Source organism: Neophocaena asiaeorientalis, unplaced genomic scaffold (assembly GCF_003031525.2).
Source record: "Neophocaena asiaeorientalis asiaeorientalis breed wild unplaced genomic scaffold, Neophocaena_asiaeorientalis_V1.1 scaffold50, whole genome shotgun sequence".
Classification (NCBI taxonomy): domain Eukaryota; kingdom Metazoa; phylum Chordata; class Mammalia; order Artiodactyla; family Phocoenidae; genus Neophocaena; species Neophocaena asiaeorientalis.
The window spans coordinates 1824843-1846230 of NW_020172717.1; positions in this window are offsets into that span (position 1 = coordinate 1824843).

The window sequence follows — 21388 nt, forward strand, 5'->3', positions numbered from 1 at the left end:
GAATGAAAATGAATTGATGGAAACACATGACAAGGCCTGGTGCTCACAGAGTGATGAACTCCTGCCATGCTGGTCAAGACAGTAAGTTTAAATCCAAAAATAGTTTTAAGATTTAAGTAATCCATTTAGAAGTAATGCTAAAACGGTTAAAATTTACCAGGAAAGACATACAAACATTAAACTTTTACCCTTTTTGGATATCATCTTGGGAGATATTTATCCTTTCAGGTCTCACTTTATCTACACAGTTTCTGTCTTGAAACCATCTTGGAGCCTTGCAGGCCTGACCTGATGTATTTACTGTGGTGAAGCTTCTGTAAATCTCGTCTGCTGATGGGTACAGCCAGCAATGGCCTAGGTGAGTTATTATGTATGTGAGAGTGAAAATGAACTGCTCACTTGAAGGTCACAAATGTTGGGAGTTACCTGAGGGCATTTTGAAAATGGCAAGTGTCTGTAACTGTGATTTCAAAAAGGACATCTCATTTAATTAAAGGCAATAGGCATCACATTAAAGTTGTAAATCATGTGCTTGGAACTGCATTTAGAATTCTGGCTGAAATTTCATTTAGGGTATTTGCCTGGACATTTGAATCTGGGTGGCATGAGAGATGCCTCTAGAGTCTATTTTTAAAGGCAGTAAGCCATCCTCTTCCATTGCAGTAACTCCTAAACTTTCCTGACAGAACTTCTCCCCAGCCTTCCCTCTGCTGTTGATTTCTCCTTTTGATGGCTGGGGGCCAGGTGCTGTCAATGTTAGGGAGAAGGCAGACATGTAGTCGACTAAGGGCCATCATTGGTGGTGGTGGGTATGAAGCCTAGGGGTAAAGAAAGAGGTATTGCTGTTTTTGTTTTTTTCCTTTTCCCTTCCATTTTCTTTCCTTTCTTCTTTCTTTATTTCTGTCCTCTGCCACTTCAAAATCAACATTTATCAAATGGAGTGAGGGAGACCTGATTTGTAATTCACGTAAATTCATGATGGTTTTGTGGGCCTTGGGAAGCTGAGATTCATATATTGCACTAAAAACATTGCAGGTTCTGCCCTTATTTAGCATCCTGGCATCTTATAATCTCACATGCCTGGGCTCACGCTTGCCATTTGGATTCAGTAATTTTGAGTGAGGGAGCCCAGAAATCTGACTTTTAAATGGACATTCCAGGTGATTATTTTTTAATAGAATGTTTATTTATTAAAATTTTTATTATTATAGAAAAATTCAAGTAGCCACAAAAATAGAGTAATGAACTTCCATGCATCCATCACCCACTTCCATCAATTATCAATATTTTTCATTTCATTTATGTACCCATTAAAAATTTTTCCCTTATATGTTTTAAAACCAATCCAGACAGCAGGTTATTTCATGAGTAAATATTTAACTATTCATCTCCAACAAATGTTTTTGTTTGTACCTACCACTATGGCATGTCATACCAAACAAAATTAGTAATTCTATAATATCAGTTAATACTCAATCCATTTTCAAATTTTTCTATGTCAAAAATGACTATGGTTGGCTTGTTTAAATCTATTCAAACTAGGGTTTTACATTACAGTTGGATGTTCTTTGTCCTAAATCTGTTTATTCTGTGTGACTCCCCAGTTTTTTAAGACATTGATTGGTTAGAGACCTTCTCCAAATTTAATGTGCATGTGAATCACCTGTGGATCTTGTTTAAATGCTGAGGCTGACCCAGCAGATCTGAGTTAGGTCTGAGATTCTACATTTCTAACCATCTTTCAGGTGATGCTGAAGCTGCTGAGGGCTGGGGAGACAGGGGGCCATACTTTGAGTAGCAAGGCTATAAGAATGTCCCACGTTCTGGATTTGGCTGAGTCCACCCCTTGGTGTTGTAGAATTTGTTCTAACCCCTGTGTTGTCTATAAATGGGAGTTAGATTTTAGATATAGAGGCTTGATTTAGATTCAGTTTCAATTTTTAAAAATTTGGCAAGAATTTTTTAGTACTTGAAGTCATCTACTTATTGTATCATATATTTTATCATATAAAGAGACATGCAATGCTCTATTATTCCATTTTTAGTGATGCCAAGGTTGATCAATGGGTTAAATCCGAAGTGATTCTGGTTCAGAAGTTCCATGAATGAGAAAATGAGGAACTGCCTTGAAATCAGATTTTGGTTAAAAATGGTGGCAATATCATCTGTTTATTATGTGCTTATTATGTGTCAGGCACTATTTTAAGTATTTAAATATATTAAATTACTTAATTCTAACAGTAACCCTAGGAGGTAGGTACTAATATTAGTTCCCCATTTAAAATAGGGAAACTGAGTCTTGGAGGAGATGTTAACTAACTTGCCTAAGATCACACAGCAAGTAGCTGGCAAAGCAGGTTTCAAATCTAAGCAGTTGGGTGCTATTTGCTGCCTATCAATTAAAATACGAAAGTCTTGGGGGTGAGGGTAGCTATTGTTTATACCACCTGGTCTGACTAGTTGGCCCATTTATATTCTGCAAGCTGGTATCAATTTATACACATTCATATAAACAGATTCCCCTTGTCTTTTCCAGAGTAGGTTTTGATAAGGGGGGAGGAGAAAGATGGCAGTGAAGTTGGAAGTGGAAGAATAAATAGGAAAGAATTAAGCAAGAGGGTAGGAGAAGCAGAGAGGAAAGGGGGACACTCAGTGCTGAGAAGGATAGGATATAGGTCACGTCTACCTAATTCAAATCCGTTGATATCTCAGACCATGCCCTGACCTGCTGTGTAAATCAGCCAGCTGCAAAGTTAGAGGGAACACAGTCCACATAAGACCACTCTTACTTCTGGAATTAACTGTGAGTTTGCAGGGAGTTCCAAAACCACCCTCATGTCTGATAACTTTCTAAAGGGACTCACAGAACCCACTGAAACCATACTTGCATTTATGGTTTACTACAGGGAAGGTTACAGATTAAAATCAGCCAAGGGAAAAGATGCACAGGGAGGACAGAGTCCAGGAAAAGAACCCAACATGGAACTTGAGTCATCCTCTCTCCATGGAGTCAGGATAGTATTATTCTTCTGGCATCCACGTGTGACAATACACATGGAGTAGGGAAGCTCACATGAGTCTCGGCATTCAGAGTTTTCAGGGGCTTCCATCATGCAGGTGTGATTGATTGCTCACAGGGTTGATCTCACTCTCTGATCCTCAGCCCTTCTGGAGGTTGACTAGCACCGCTGATACCAAAGCCCCAATCCTAAAGCGTAGTGTTAATACCTAATGTGGCCAGCCTCCACCCTGTGGCTATCTGGTGTGGCCAGCACTTACTCAAAATCACATTGTTGGGCTATCCTATGTGACCCAAGGCCAAGGCAAACAAAGATACTCCTATGAGACATGACATTCTAAGGACTTAGAGCTTATATCCCAGAATCCAAGGGCAAAGGGCAGACCTCTTTTAACCTCTTTTTGAGCAAGGTTAAATTTTTTACTATACACCTATCATTATAGCAGGAGAGGAGGCCATAACCTGCTCTCCAGGGATACCACTTGGGGTTCCTCAGGAGCCCGTTCATCCCTCCTTAGGGAGTGAAAGACCATTCTTGGGCTTGTTCCAGAGTTAGCCCAACACATGTGGGTGGGGAGAAGATGAGCCATGTGAGAGGAAGGATTTTCCTTCTTTGTGTCCCCATTCTGTTAGCACATTGGGCAAGTGGTGTGTGTAACATTGGGTGAACATTGCAAATTCTATATTTAATAAGTTAATTTTTCTCAGAGGGCCTGAGATACTAAGCCAAAGAAAACCAATGCCATAGTTGATCTTAGCAAAAATGATGAAAAGAAATGATTAGGCTTGAGCTGTGGGATTATAAAATTAATGGACATGGTGGAATCTTAGTTTTCTATTGAACCCTCAGAAAAGTGGTGATGTTGATTTTACAAATGGAATTAAAAAGAACTCAAGGTCACTTAACTCTTCCTCTTGCCTACTAGAACTTCACTTAATCATCTCAGGCAGACAGCAACCTCTCCTAATTACAGAAACTCTCAGGAGAATCTGTTAGATGGGGTTCTTTGTCACCCTATCAGAGATAACTGCAAAATGTGCGTTAACCATAGGCCACTGAGCAGATACCCCACTGCCTGCTAGGGCAGTAGCATTTCGGCACCCAGTTGGAAAGTTTTATCCTAAGCATCTGCCTTTGACCAGTGGAGGGAGCTTTGATGATGGATCCTTACCAGCAGAAATCTCGTTTTACTCATCTGCATTCTCAGTGCCCAGCTCAGGGCTTGGCAATCAGTATGCATTGCCTGAGAGCCTTCAAAAGGAACCCTGAACATTATGGTTTCTATGTAAAGACCTGCTGTGTCCAGGTTAGCCTTAATTTGGAAAACTCTTTTTAAAAACGTGTTTTATTAGTTACTGAAGTAATCCAGACTATGCAGAAAAAAAACAAATGGACAAAGTTAAAACAAAACAGGAAGGCTGTCATGGCATAAAATGTTGGGAAATAGTAATTTTAATTTGTTCTCAAGGTGCTGAAGTATCACTGCAATAATAGCCAGTTGAGGGGCTGATGGGAAGAAAAAGAGGAGAGAATGAAGAAATTAATAACATAATGAACATAATAGAATTATTAATAAAATGTATTAGATTAAAATAACAATTATTATTTATTTATTTTTAGTTTTAAGAAACCTATTAAGTGATGGGGCATTTTAGCCTTCTTGGTCCTTTTATTTAAAAAAAAATTTTATTGAAATATTTCACATGTAAATGAAATCATACAGTATTTTTCTTTCTTTGTCTGATTTATTTCACTTAGCATAGTACCCTCTAGATCCATCCATGTTGTTGCAAATGGCAAGATTTTTTTTTATGGCTTAGTAGTATTCAGTTCAATCTTTTTATGGTTTAGTAGTATTCATCTTCTTTATCCATTTGTCTATCTATGGACACTTAAGTTAATTCCATATCTTGGCTATTGGAAATAATGCTGCAGTGGACATTGGAGTGCATATACCATTTTGAATTAGTGTTTTTTGTTTCCTTTGGGTAAATACCCAGGATTGGAATTGCAGGATCATATGGTAGTTCTATTTTTATTTTTTATTTATTTTTAAATTTTTTATTTTCTGCTCTCTGAAATTTTATTTTTACATAACCATAATTACTTACTAATGGATATATGTGCCTGTTGGGCACTGCACAAGTTTTTTAAAAAATTTTTATTGGGATGTAATTGATTTACAATGTCATGTTAGTTTCAGGTGTACAGCAAAGTGAATCTGTTATACAAATACATTTACCCACTCTTTTTTAGATTCTTTTCCCATATAGGCCATTACAGAGTATTAGGTAGAGTTCCCTGTGCTATACAGCAGGTCCTTACTAGTTATCTACTTTATATGTAGTAGTGTGCATGTGTCAATCCCAATCTTCCAATTTATCCCTCCCCCCTTACCCCCCAGTAACCATAAGTTTGTTTTCTACATCTGTAGATTCCGTATATAAGTGGTATATGATATTTGTCTTTCTCTGTCTGACTCACTTCACTCAGTATGAGAATCTCTAGGTCCATCCATGTTGCTGCAAATGGCATTATCTTGTTCTTTTTTATGGCTGAGTAATGTTCCACTGTATATATGTACCGCATCTTCTTTATCCATTCCTCTGTTGATGGACATTTAGGTTGCTTCCATGTTCTGGCTATTGTAAATAGTGCTGCAGTGAACATTGGGGTGCATGTATCTTTTCAACTTATGGTTTTCTCTGGATATATGTCCAGGATGGGATTGCTGGATCATATGGTAGCTCTATTTTTAATTTTTGAAGAATCTCCATACTGTTTTCCACCGTGGCTGCACTGGTTTACATTCCCACCAACAGTGCACAAGGTTCCCTTTTCTCCACGTCCTCGCCAACACTTGTTATTTGTTGTCCTTTTGATGATAACCATTCTAAAAGATGTGAGGTGATACTTCATTGTGGTTTTGATTTGTATCGCTGGTGATTATTGATGTTGAGATTCTTTTCACATATCTGTTGGCCATCTATATGTCTTCTTTGAAAAAATGTCTATTCAGATCCCCTCCCAATTTCTTAATTGGATTGTTTGTTTTTTTTGATGTTGAACTGTGTGAATTCCCTATATATTTTGGATATTAGCCTCTTATTAGATATATTGTTTAGAAATATCTTCTCCAATTCAATAGGCTGCCTTTTCATTTTGTGGACAGTTTCCTTTGCTGCGCACAAGTTTGTTATAGTCCCACTTGTTTATTAAAAATTTTTAAAACAGTTTTATTGAAATATGATGCACATACCATACAGTCCACCCATTTAAAGCATTAAATTCACTGTTTTTTGAAATATTTACAGATACGTGCAACTGTCACGGCAATCAGTTTTAGAATATTTTCATCATCTCAAACAGAAATTCTGTACCCTTTAATTATCATTCCCTTGTCTTCCCCTGCTTTCTCCAGCTCTAAGCAATCGCTTGTCTCGTTTCTGTCTCTGTAGATTTCCCTGTTTTGGACATTTCATATGATTGGAAGCATATAACATGTGGTCTTCTGTATCTGGCTTCTTTCACTTAGCAGAAAGCCTTCAACATTTATTTGTGCTGTAGCTTGTATCAATACTGTATTTGTATGGCTGCATAGTATTCCACTAAAACACATTTGTATAACACATTTTGTTTTCTATTTATCATCAGTTGATGGATATTTGGGTTGTTTCCATCTTTTGGCTATTATGAATAACATTGCAGAAAACATTCTTGTACAAGTTTTTGTGTGGACATACAATTTTATTTCTCTTGGGTATATACCTGGGAATGGAATTGCTGGGTCCTATGGTAACTCTATGTTTAATTGTTTGAGGGACAGCCAGACTATTTTCCAGAATGGCTGCACCAGTTTACATTTCCACCAGTAGTGTATGAGGATTCTGATTTGTCCACATCCTTGCCAAAACTTATTTTCCATTAAAAACATTTTTTTTTCTTATTATAGCCGTCCAAGTGGATGTGAAGTGGTCTTTTATTGTGGTTTTGATTTTCATTTTCTTCATGACTAATGAGGTTGGGCATCTTTTCATGTGCTTATTGGCCATTTGTATATCTTCCTTGTAGAAATGTCTATTTTTTATTTTTAATGTTTGAATATTAAGCTTCACCTGAAAAATGAGGTTGTAATGCCTAGTTGTTAATAGAACTAAGTGAAATGGTACATATAACCATTTAGTTTGTGTCCAGCTCTTAATTAATGATTCTAATTATTGTCATCACTCACAACTCTGAACCTCTGTTTCTTCATCTCTGTTGTCCTGAAAAATCTGTGATATTTTTCCTGCTATACCACAATTATAATATAAAAGTAATCACTGGCATTTAACATTAAATCATGTTCTGTGCTAAGTCCTAACGAATAGATGTATTTGATTCCTGCAAGCTGCAATCTTGATATCTGATGTTGACCCTCCCCAGCTTGAAGCATTAATGAGAGTGAAATCGAGGACATCCTGGAATTCATTCGGAGGCACAGTGTGTAACCTCAGATTCTACATGTTACAAGGATGGTATTAAAAGCCTGAAACTGGAATGTCACACCAAGAAACCTCAAGAATTAAGTATAACAAGACTTAAGTAAAACTGTAGTCATAGTTATAGATGGAAGAACAATGCCTAGCACAGCTAACTCATGTAATAATAAGAATAATCACTTGCATAGCACTTACTTTGTGCCAAGGCCTGTTATAAGCTATATATAATACACTTATTTAATCTTTACACAAAATGTGGAGTAAATGAAATGAACAAATACTTAATTACTGCCTCCCCTGTGCCAGGCCCTGTGCTAGATGCCAAAAGGACAAAGCTTCTACTTTCAAGGACTGAAGTACACTGCAGTCCTTGAAAGAGGGAAGTGACATGGCTCAAATAACCCATCAATGAATGTAGATTACACTGAGATGGGAGCCATTGAGAAATGGACATGGTGCCGGGCAAATGCATACTGGAGGGGGATTGCTTTTCTGGGGAAGTAATAACTGAGCTGAGAGATGAAAGGAGTTCATTGGTTGGGGTAGAGGAGTGAGATACAAGAGGGAAGAGCATGAGCCTATGTCCTGTGGCTGGAGGAAGCAAGGTGAAGCTGAGAAACTGAAAGGTCAGGGTGGCTGGAGTACAGAGAGCAAGGGGAGCATGTCATGAAGTGAGCAAGAGCCCTGTAAGCCTCAGGAAGGATTTTGGTCTTTATTCAGACAGCAATAGGAAATGACTAAGAGATTGTTATTAGGGGGATAACATGACTGGATTTCTGTTACTGTGGCTGCAGTGTGGGAGAAAGGGAAGGGGGCTGAAGAGGACTGGGGAGACCAGCCTAGACAAAGACTTAAGTGAGCAAGTTGGACAGGTCCACCTTAATAAGGTGGATGACTCTGCCGGCATGATTCACCTTTGTAAGGCTTGGGTATTCATCTTCCCAGTCATGCTGTGGGCTGTCTTCCAGGTGCCAGCCAGCATCTGACAGGAAAAATCAATTTTCTGGACACATATGCATATGACCCAGACACAGAGCGTGGAAATACTGAGCTCATCCAGGATTCTATTGTGTTATAAATCTGATAATGCCTGAGATATAGCTCCTATCTTGGTGCCTTTTTAGCCCTAGGCATCCTGCAGGACTTAACTTTGAGTCCATCTCTTCCTTGATTTCTTTTCCCAGCTCTCTGCCCACTTTGATCTCTCCTTCTCTGAACTCCTATCGGATTTTGTAATCTATTTCTAGTTTGGGCTTTGCAAGGTCAGGGCTTAAGAGCCTTAATTGCAGTTGGACCTCCTGCTTTCCCCAGGTGAATATACCTTTTTATGACCTCATGTTTCCAACAGCTGGGTTCTCCACAGGGAGAGTTAACTGCGAGGGATAGCAGCATCTATTTCCACTAAATGATACCCAAGAACAATAAACATTAGAATTACTTTTATTAGAATCACCGAACATAGCTTCTAGCTTATATGAATAATCACTGAGTTTAGATAGATAATTACCACTACCATTGAGATAGAGGCTTCCCCCTGCCACCCCCACTTTTGGTCTGTTCTCAATGCTGTAATGTGAATACCTAGAAAAGTGCCTGGCACATAGTAGTTGCTCGATAAATGTTGGTTGAATGCGTGAATGAATAGCTGAATGAGTGAATGGAGAACTTTCTACATGTCAAGCACTGTTCTAGGTGCTTAACTTGGATAATTTCCCTTAACCCTTATAGCAACCCTAGGAGCGGAGTTTATTATTATCCCTCTAAAGCAGTACTGACCAACAGAAATATAACATGAGTCATGTATGGGATTTCAAGTTTTATGGTATAGCTACATTTTAAAAAGTTTAAAAAAGGTGAAATTAATTTTATAGTCTATTTAAATTATCTAAAACATTTAACATGTAATCAGTATAAAATACTGATATTTTGCATTTTTTTGTGCTAACTTTTTGAAACCCAGTGTGTATCTCACAATTACAGTGCATCTGTGCTCAGAGTGGCCACAGTTCTAGTGCTCAGCAGCCACATGTGGCTCCCGGCTACCGTACTGGCGAGCAGAGCTCTAGAACTTAGGATGGTTATTTTGCTCGAAGTCCTAAGTTAGCAAGTGGCAGAACTGGACTTCAAATCTAGGCCACTTGGCTCTAGACTGTGGTCTTAATCACATGCATGATGCTTTCTAACGAGCTACCTTTAAGGGCAGACTTAAGAAACACTTAGATTTAAGGCAACTTATTAATCCTTAATCACTATCAGGGTTTCAGTAAATATAACCCAGTAAGTCTCTGAGGCATGAACACAAGGTATTCTTCCGGTTTCTGGTGAAACTTTTCTCTCATTGGCCTCTTCTGGGGCTTGCTGACTGATCTAGGACTTGAGGCCACCTTTCTGTAAAAGCCCTTCCAAGAGGATGCCTCAGGTGTGATTTCTCTCTGTGAAAGGTACCAATGGTACTAATGGTCTGTTCACTTTGCTCAGACGATTGGGAGAAAAGGAAAGCTTTTTTTTTTTTTTTCCCCTCAGGGCCCTTTATTACAGAACAAGTGATTTACCTTGAGAAAGCAAATAACATTCCAACCTGTGAATTCAGAGTTAATGAAAACAGTCTCTGTCTTTGGAAACAGTAGCTGGCAAATCTGCTCCAAGGAGTTCTCCCAAAGAGGGGGCAAGGGCCCGGCTGCTGCCAAGATGCCAGGCCACAGCCCCCAGCCCTCACCCTGATACAAAGGATCATGAGAGATTACTACAAACAACTATATGCCAATAAAATGGACAACCTGGAAGAAATGGACAAATTCTTAGAAAAGGACAATCTTCCAAGACTGAACCAGGAAGAAATAGGAAATATAAACAGACCAATCACAAGCACTGAAATTGAAATTGTGATTTAAAATCTTCCAAAAACAACAACAACAACAAAATCTTCCAACAAACAAAAGCCCAGGACCAGATGGCTTCACAGGCGAATTCTATCAAACATTTAGAGAAGAGCTAAAGCCTATCCTTCTCAAACTCTTCCAAAATGTAGCAGAGGGAGGAACACTCCCAAACTCATTCTACAAGGCCACCATCAGCCTGATACCAAAACCAGACCAAGATGTCACAAAAAAAGAAAACTACAGGCCAATATCACTGATGAACATAAATGCAAAAATCCTCAACAAACTACTAGCAAACAGAATCCAGCAGCACATTAAAAGGATCACACACCATGATCAAGTGGGGTTTATCCCAGGAATGCAAGGATTCTTCAATATATGCAAATCAATCAATTCACAAACTGAAGGATAAAAACCCATATGATCATCTCAATAGATGCAGAAAAAGCTTCTGACAAAATTCAACACCCATTTATGATAAAAACTCTCCAGAAAATGGACATAGAGGGAACCTACCTCAACATAATAAAGGCCATATATGACAAACCCACAGCCATGTCAAGAAGCACATGAAAAGATGCTCAATATCACTAATCAATAGAGAAATGCAAATCAAAACCCCAATGAGGTATCACTTCACACCGGTCAGAATGGCCAGCATCAAAAAACCTACACACAGTAAATGCTGGAGAGGGTATGAAGAAAAGGGAACCCTCTTGCACTGTTGGTGGGAATGTAAATTGATACAGCCACCATGGAGAACAGTATGGAGGTTCCTTAAAAAACTAAAGATAGAACTACCATATGACCCAGCAATCCCACTACTGGGCATATACCCGGAGAAAACCATAATTCAGAAAGACACATGAACCCCAATGTTCACTGCCGCCCTATTTACAATAGCCAGGTCACGGAAGCAACCTAAATGCCCATCGACAGACAAATGAATAAAGAAGATGTGGTACATATATACAATGGAATATTACTCAGCCATAAAAAGGAATGAAATTGAGTTATTTGTAATGAGGTAGCTGGACCTAGAGTCTATCATACAGAGTGAAGTAAATCAGAAAGAGAAAAACAAATACTGTATGCTAACACACATATATGGAATCTAAAACAACGGTACTGATGAACCTAGTGGCAGGACAGGAATAAAGACGCAGATGTAGAGAACAGACTTGAGGACACAAGTGGTGGGGGAGGGGAATCTGGGATGAAGTGAGAGAGTAGCACGGACATACATACACTACCAAATGTAAAATGGATGGCTAGTGGGAAGAAGCTGCATAGCAAAGGGAGATCAGCTCTGTTCTTTGTGACCACCGAGAGGGGTGGGATAGGGAGGGTGGGAGGGAGGCTCCAGAGGGAGGGAACATGGGGATATATGTATACTTATAGCTGATTCACTTTGTTGTACAACAGAAACTAACAGCATTGTAAAGCAATTACACTACAATAAAGATAAAACAAAAAAAAGAAATAATTACATTTATACCATTTAGTGCTCGGTCATTGTTCAGCTTTCTATTGCTGTGAAACAAACTACCACCAAATTTAGGGACTTAAAACATCCATTTTATGTATTTCGTGACTTTGTGGGTCAGGAATTTTGGAAGGGCTCAACTGGGTGATTCATCTCATGACTGGGGAAATATCTCCTTCCAGGATAGCTTCTTCATCCACGTCTGGTGCCTCAGTACTTCTTAGCCTCTCTTTCCTTCCATGTGGCATCTCATCCTGCAGGGTTTCTCCAGCATAGCTTAGGCTTCACAGAAGGGTGGTTTCATGGTGATTGCTATTCTTGCAGGGTGATCGGCTTCTAAGAGGTAGGATGCAGAAGCTGCCAGGCCAGTAAAGGGCTGTGCTTGGAACTGGCACAGTATCACTTCTGCCATGTTCTGTTAGAGCAGTCACCAGGCCCATCCAGATTCAAGGGGGTGGAGAAATAGATTCCACCTCTTGAGAGGATATGTTGAGGTCATATTGTATAAGAGCATGTGGGGTGGGAAATACTGTTGCAGTCGTCTTTGGAAAGTACTATCTGCCAGTTAAATGCCATCTTAGGTGGTGACCTTTTGTCTCATATTGTCTCTTTTCTACCATTGAGGTTACAAGAATCTTCATATGCTTTCTTTTCTCTTATTTTCTGTAGAGGCCAACAGCCCCATAATAAACACTAGCTAATTATTATTGATTTGCTGATAAAGCATCCAAAGATGAACTTATATTTGAAAATTTAGGAAAAATATAAATATTTTTATATTTATACTTTACATAAAAACTAGTTTTAGCCAAATAGTTCACTTGGTTTCCCGATTTAATTTTGTTTTTCCCTTACTGTGCCTGCTCTTCTTGCTTCTTCCTAAATCACCCTTCTAGACTCATATTATAGCCATCTCTTTCATGAGATCTTCTCCAGTTAACTCAGCCTGTGTGATCTATCCATTTTCTCTATCTTAGCCATTTGTGCTAATTACGAAGGTATTTTCTCTCAGTTCTAAACCCACCCTTCTATACCCTGCGTTGTGATATTGAGCCAGCATCTTGCAAACCAGATTTTCCTTCTGTAACTGTCTTCCTATTAGGTTCCACAATAGGGGGACACCAGAATGTAGGAATGGGAAGGAATGGACTTGCTTCTTCCTGTTTGCTTGTTTTTTCTGCCCAGTCCTCAGCAATGGTTGCTCACCCTGGCAGCAGTAGCGAGTTCTAGTTTCCAGATCAACTAGCCACAGTGTGGTCCTTCAGGTGCACGGTGTCCTCTCCCTGGGAATCTGTATCCTAGATGCACTAGGCCACTCCTCTGAGCTCCTACTACCAGCCCTGGAGGGTAGTGCTACCCCTCCCAGGGGTCTAGGTCTCAGCTCCATGGGTCCTCTTCTCTAAGTTATCTGATATCCCAACTCCTTCCTCTTGTTCCTCAGCCCTAGGGATGTTAGTTGCTTCCTGAAGTTACTATCTGTGTGTTACAGCTGCATTCCCTTTTTGTTTTCACCACCCTTCAACACCAATCTCTTTTATTAAATTTTCTCTGCTGAAATACCTAGAGTGGTCTCTGTGTTCCTGACTTGACCCTGACTTGTGCACTGTCCATAGTCTCGATTTGATAATTGTGTACTGCTTTGTGACATGTTCTATAGCTGCCCTGAATTGTTATTTACATTTTTAAGTACTATTTTCCCACATTGTCCTTGCTTCTCCACTTTATATTTTAAACTCCTTGAGACAAGAGACCATATCTCATCGTTCTTTGTGCTTTACATAACATGTATTTTACGTGGTGTTTTGTACTTAGTGAGTGTTCCTGGCTCATAGTAACTGTGTAATAAATGTTTATCAAATTTTTGAGTGGAGTTGGCAATCCAGGATAGCAGATGTGGAGTCCAAGGCAATGGTCAGGGCAAAGGGATTGATAGCTCATAGGGATGGAGATGTATCCCAGCCAAGCTGTTATTAATTGTGAGCAGCTGGTGGATGCGACACCATTATAGGATGGTTGTCTCAGGGTTGTGAGTTTGGAAGGTCACATTCTGTGTCAGCTGAAACACTTTAAACCAATATTTGAAAACACTAGGTTCCTTGAAATAATTTTACCCTCCAGTTGAGGCATTTCTTCTGGTTGACAGACTTCTAGGTTACTGAAGTCCCATATTTTATTTGTTCAGGTTAATTTTGAAACAGCTTGTTTTGAGTACACCTCTCACCAAGGTTGTGAAAATTAAACGTATTTAATTTAGATATTTTAATTTGGACTATTGAAGTGGATGTGGGATGACTTTTGCTTTGGTGTTAGTGACATTGTTTTTATATGAACTTAATAAGGAAAAAAACTCTTTACAGTTATGTTTAATGGTCTCTTTCAAGACAACATCTGTGATTGTTTATGTTTCAGCATTTTATGGTAAAGTGGAAATTACCTTGTTAAACTGGTTTCTATCTTTCCCCCAAGCAACCCAAACTTTCTGTTTTGTCAGAGTTTAATTTCTCCAAAACATTATTTTCCTGTGTTGAACTTCCAAAGCCTGTTCTTTTTCAGTTTCTCCTAGGCTCTCATATATTTAATGGAGTTGACTGAACAGTTAGTTAAGTCCTACCTGATTCTTGACTTTGCTTTGCTCACCTCACTGTGAGTTTTAATAAAACATATTTAATCATGTGTCAATGTTTGGATAATGGAGATTTTCATGATATCTTTTACTTTCTTTTGGTCAAGCAAATGTATTGGTTAATCTATGACATCGGATCACAAGATAGAAGGCATCAGAATGAACTTTTCTGATTTCTTTCTTGTTAATGGTTCTTGTCTAGACATATGTGTCATTTGGAAAAGGATTAATGGCCACATTAGCATCAACATTAATTGCAAGCCCAGCCTCCTGAAGAGGTGCCTCTCTGCTGAGTATCAAAATAAGCAGATAAAATTACAAACTCTAACCCACATGGCTTTCTTGGTATTAAAAAATACAAATTTAATCATCTCTTATATTTAGCACAATTTAAGGATCATGTTTTGTTTCATTTTGTTTTAATTATATTTTAACTTGAGGAACTACGTCCATGAAACAAAACTGATTACCATTCATCAATATGCAATTTTATGCAGGGGACTACACAATCGTCCCAGCACCTCTTCTTTTTGCCTGGAAAGGTGATTCATTTTCTGTGTTCATCAATAATTTCAATGCTTTAATAATGTTTAGTACTTTCTGATTTTAGGATCTGATTTAAAATAAATCTAATCTATTAAATATTTAGGGTGCTCACACAATTGTTTGTGAATCGGGAATTAGTAGTGTAATCCATGGAGGAGTAAATCAAGGCACAGAAGGAAACTCTATGGGCTGTTTTAAAGTTAAGAAGAGATGCCTTTATAGCTTTCAAAAGTGTTTGAAAATTAAATGTTTGATTTATAAGGGCTGTGTACACACAGGGCTCAAATTATTCATGTATCATTTGGAAAATGCAAAATGCTTAATGTTCTGACATTATGTGATAATTGCTATTCTAATATATAGTGTCTATTAAATCTTTCTGGGAGTGGGTGAGGGTGGCATTGATATACAGGAACACATGCTTTGTGTGCTAGTAAATCATTCTTCTGTTGAATTAAGGCCAAGGAGAGAGCAGTGAGTGGACCTTAAAGTGATATTACAGTATCTGGTAGTGTTCTAATCAAGAAAATATGTAGCAATGCTAGTGAAAAATGGGTAGAAACACAAAAATCCACTAAGGAGAAAATGCAATCAGAGATTTATCAGTGATGCTTTGTGCAAGGTTTCCAGAAATCATGGTCATCACTCAGGAGAGTTGCTTTTCAGGGTTGATGCCATCTTAATTCTCTCTTTTGTGTTGGTACCCCTCTGATGACATGCATTAGAATCACTGCTCTTTGGGGATGCTTATTCATTAATGAGCTAGAGTCCTCCTGGTTCTATCACTAGCCAGCTGGGTGAACTTGAACATATGGCTTCACTCTCTAAGCTTCAGTTTCCATAAATAGTCATAGCTTGTAGGATTCATATGAGTAAATGAGATAATTCGTGTCCAGCACCTAGCATTGGGTCTGGCACACAGCAGTCACTTGATACTGTTGCTATTACTGTTTACCTTCTCCAGATACCTGCCCACAGTTATTTTGACAAAGAGTGAAAGGGTGCATTGTCAAAGGGACTAGGGAAGGAATTAAGGAAGGACTACGAAATTGGTGACTTTATCGCCACAATGCCAGCGTAGCAAAACGGAACTCTTCAAGTAGGTATGAGGATGTCAAAGGCCCAAACCAAATTGTGTAGGAACTGGTTGGCTAATTTCAGTTCTGCTTTTCGAGTTGTAGAAAGGAGCATGTACTCTGGCCTCTACTGCGGAACTCACTTTCTGCCCTTGGCAATATAGAGCTCAGTACACGGGGGAAGGGGAAGTGCTCCTTAGCTATAATCAGTCTCTTTTCTTTTCTGGAAATCAGAAGTCAAGGAAGTGGGCAGTACATCTCAGTTTAGGAAGATGCTATATGCATGTGTATTGGGGGTGTCAGGGTGAGGGGTAAGAGGGGACAGATTAGGCTAGATATTCTGTGTCAGTGTTAGGATGATGAATTCATTAAGTATCTTCAAGAATAAGGAGTATTTACTCTGTTACTTACAATATAGGAGAAAACCCAAAGATGGGAAAAAAATCATGGATCCCTTATTCTTGAGGATCTTATCACCTAATGGATATAGGGTCTGAGGGGTTCCAGGAGAGAGGCCCTCACACACGCACATAGAGGGAATGACCTACCTACATATGAGGCAGGTCATGACACTACTCACACATATCTGGATTTCTTTGTACTTCTTGCCCCTTCTTTGTCCTTTGGTCCCAGGATTGTTGAAGGCCTGGCATGTTGGTCTAGGCTGATGCTACAGGGAGAGAGACCCCAGACTCCAGTGGAGCTAAGGTTACTAGCAGATCTCTTGAAACAGTGGCTCTCAAACTTTTTATCCTCAGGACCCATTTCCACTCTTAAAAATTATTGAGGACCTTGAAGAGCTTCTGTTTATGTGTTGGATCTATTGACATTTACCATGTTAGAAATTAAAATTTATTAATTCACTTAAGATAGTGCTAATAAATTCATACTTGTTAACATTAATAGCATATTTTAAGCAAAAAAATTACATTTTTCAAAACAAAATTAGAAGAGTAGCATTGTTTCACTTTTTGTTTCTAAATCTCTTTATTATTTTTTATTTTTTTGGCTGTGTCGGGTCTTCGTTGCTGCGCGCAGGCTTTCTCTAGTTGCAGCAAGTGGGGGCTACTCTTCATTGTGGTGCGCGGGCTTCTCATTGCAGTGACTTCTCTTGTGGCGGAGCACGGGCTCTAGGCGCGCAGGCTTCAGTAGTTGCAGCACACGGGCTCAGTAGTTGCGGCACGTGGGCCCTAGAGCGTGTGGGCTTCAGTAGTTGTGGCGCACGTGCTTAGTTGCTCCACAGCATGTGGGATCTTCCCGGACCAGGGCTCGAACCCATGTCCCCTGCATTGGCAGGTGGATTCCTAACCATGCATCACCAGTGAAGTCCCTAAATCTCTTTAATGTCTGGCTTAATAGAGCACAACTGGGTTCGCAGATTGGCTTCTGGACTCAGTCCATTGTGATCTCACACATTAAGTTGGCTCTGGAAAGCTCCTCTATACACTCGTGAGAGGATGTGAGTGCAAAAGGCAAATAACATCTTAGTATTAACATGAAAATAATTTTGACCTCCCAGACCCCCCTGTGATGAAGCCTGGAAAGACACTCCTTTAGCTAATTTCAAAGGAGGGAAGAAGGGGGGTTATTACCGTATAGTTTGGGGACCTTCAGGAAGTTGGCAGCCAGTGTCAGGGCTTGGAAGTAGGGCCGTGGCTCTAGAATCACAGCCCTGATTCTGCCACTTACTTACTAGCTGTGTGACTTTGGAGTTATTTAACCTCGTATGCCTTTAAAATGGAGCTCCTGAAAGGTCCTGGCTCTAACGACTGTTGTGAGTCTTAGTGAGATAATGTAGGTAAAGTGTTTAGCTGATAGTAAGTGCTCAACATTAGCTTTGTTTCTTTAGTGTTTATCACCGTTAAGGTGACAGTCTATTATGAACCTGTTTGCACATGTACCAAATGAGGCTGTTCTGGATGGTCCCAAAATGAAGATCTCACCCGGCTCTAACATTCTGTGATTTTGCTCTGAAGCCTTCCTTTCCCACATTAGAGGTGGGAACTAGCGGGGAGGTATATACAATGCTAGTGGTAAGAAAAGCACTTATTTTTCTGTTGTTTTTGATAATCAGCCACCCTTCCCTCTACCCCTCTCCTGCTAATAAATCTATTAAAAACTTTCAAGGGCTTTAAGAATAAACTTGGTGAAAAAAATTGTTGTTTTCTTGGGAAAAATTAAATTTAGCTCTTTCATTTGGAGCCAATATAGATAATAGAGCAAAGAGAAATTTAAAATTTTGTTTCCAGGTCCCATGGTATTTTCAGGTCAAGGTCATAATAGGGTTTATCTCATGTCTGAATTTAATTGAAGGGTAAATGAAATGATGCTGAGAGATTTTGCTGACTCCTCAGTTTACAAAAATACACAGACTAGGTAATAGACTTTTAATGGAAGAGGAAAGTAAGGAGTCTGGATTCATGGAATGGGGCAGAGGAGAGAAAATGGGCGAAAAAGCATTTTGAAAAGGCAAACATTAGACCTGCAGTTTGATTGAGGACCCAGATCAGAAGAAATCAATACAAATGCTTTGGTTTATTTTTTTTCCCTCCATTTTCACTTAAGTACCAATTTCTAATACAGTGAAAAGCAGGAGCAAACATTAGAAAGGAGATAAGACAAATGGTCTCAGAAGTAATAGGAAGTACAGTACGTGTTGCATGCTGCTTAGTTTAAGTTTACCGGAGCCTTGCTACAGAGCCCTGAGGGAAGGCATGAAGATTTGCATGTGAGGACTTCATTAAAGGGGGATTCTTAGAGGATATCTTGAGAACATCACAGCTAAAACGCTATTGCTTGATGTGGGCTTGCAAGGACCTTACAATAGCAAGGCTTGACTTTGGTGTGAAAATGTGCTAGAATTCAAATCACAGAAACTTGTGTTGATAGCAAGAAATCATATCACGATTAGCAGACACCATAGAATAATGCTAAAATTTTATACTTAGAGGTAACTGTCAGGATAGCAGCTTCAGAGTTTATAGATAGAATTGTTTACCTGATATGATATGATATTGGTAATTTTGATACTACTGACATTACTAGAGTGATACTTAATGTTGACTTTTCTATCGAAAGCCATTTGATACGATAATGGAAAGCAAGGGTCTTGTAGGGTGAGAAACGAGCTCACATTGAACCAGCAAACTGCTTCTGACAAAGACAGATGTGTTTGTGCTCAAGGGAAGAGAATAACAGCTATAATCAGATAGATTACTTGTGGTACTCTTTTACTTGTGGTGATCACTGGAAAGATGAATGACATTTTTCAAAAATATGTAGATCAGAAGGAGCTGAATCTGGTTTGTTGCCATTTGCGGCCTAAAACCATTATCTCTTGACCTTATCCCATATGGAACTAGAAGACATCACTTGCAATTTGTTTCATCATCAAAGCTGTTATCTGCCTGAGTCTCTCATCTATCTCAGAAAGTATATGGAGAAAGCCCTATCATGGCAGAGGGACACACATGTACCCCATGGGTCCTTCTTTTTGTGCTGAGCAAATATGTTCCCGATTCTGGCCCCAGACAGTTCTCCTGAACTGGAGACACTAAACCTCTGGCTTATGCTTCCAGAGATCTGGGACATGGTTCTGTGGTTACCTGGTACTATGGCAGGTGTGTGCCCTGATGACTGTGTCTGGGATCAGGCATCCAGGCTGGTGTCCATTAAAATAGAAAGGAGGGGTGAACGGTGAGAGAAGCAGGAACAACTTTTCCCTCTGAAGGACTGAGTGAGTTGATCTGTGCGGCAGACAGACTTCTGTTGATGCTATTGGAAGATGCCTAGCATTTTCTGGGTAGATAGTAGGTGCTCAGGTAATAGTTTGATTGAAGTCCTCAGATGGTACAACAGAGCAGGACACACCCATGTAATATGTTCCTCTGATGATTAATTCAGAGAAAAGGCTGCAAACTGGTTTCTTTTCTCTGTTTACACACTAGACAATCTGCTTCGGGAAGAAAATGATGACATTTAAATTCCGATACTGTCTGTCCTTTGCAATAACTGGCACTTTAGCAAAACTCTGCTGAGATAGGAAGGATTGTAAGAATGTTTACCTCCTTGAAACTGGTGGAGAGAATTGAGAGAGGAGGGTTTCCGGTATCAACTTCAGCATGGATTTGTGAAAGTAGCTTAACTTCTCTGTCCTCACTTTTCATCTTTCAGAAATGAGATGCTTCCTTGTGGGAGATATTGCTAATGCTCACCCATATCTAGTTCTTTTCACCTTTTGGGTGTGTAAGAGGTTTGCACTTTCCAACCCATTTTACAGTTTGGTGGGACCATGAGACCAGTATTGGCCAATGATTTATAGGCAGAAGTAATGTGTGTCATTTCCCTAGGAGAGCATTTCATTGCTGGTGGGAGACCTCCAGCTTTATCTTGTCCATGCTGCTGCAACCAGGAATATTCCAGATGGTGGAGTTTCCATCAGCCTGGGTACCAGTGAGAAGACATGGAGCAGAGCTCTCTTCCCACCTTCACCTGTATCAGCATCAATGCATGCTGGACCTATAATGTGAACAAAGAAGAAAGTTTTGTTTCAAGTCTCTTGGATATGAAGGCCAGTTGTCACCACAGCATAACTTAGTTTATTCTGACTGATACATGCCTATTGCTTGATTCTTTAACTTGAGAGTTATTTCATTAGTTTTTATCCCTTTTTCAATACACAGGCATCTGGTTCTCAGGCTTTAGAGTACATCAGAATCATATCCTGCTGGTTCAATTTGCAGATTTCTGGGCCTTATTTCCTCAGTATATCTGGTGAGAGTTCCAGGAATCTCCTTTTTAAAAACAACAACAACAAAAACAAAACCAGGGTTTTTACATGATTCTGATTCAGGAGGGAAGACCACGCTTCAAGAAATGTTGTAAATCTGTATCATGCTATAAAGATTCTGGCTACTATTTCTCAAGTTCTCATAGACAGACATGTTCAGATATTAGTAAAAGGCTAAAGGCATTTAGGACAGCAATAAGTGTAATGAATATAAAATTCACCAGCTCTGTTTCAAGGCTGCATGAAGAAGAGATAAAGTGAAGACACGGAAGTGGTGATTAATAAACCTGACTACTTTCTAGATGAGAATTCTAAAGATTGTAAGTCATTTGGAAATTGAAGAGCTGACCTGGAAAACAAATCAGAATTAAGAAATATCAAGTCAGGGGCTTCCCTGGTGGCGCAGTGGTTGAGAGTCCGCCTGCCGATGTAGGGGACACGGATTCGTACCCTGGTCCGGGAAGATCCCACATGCCGCGGAGCGGCTG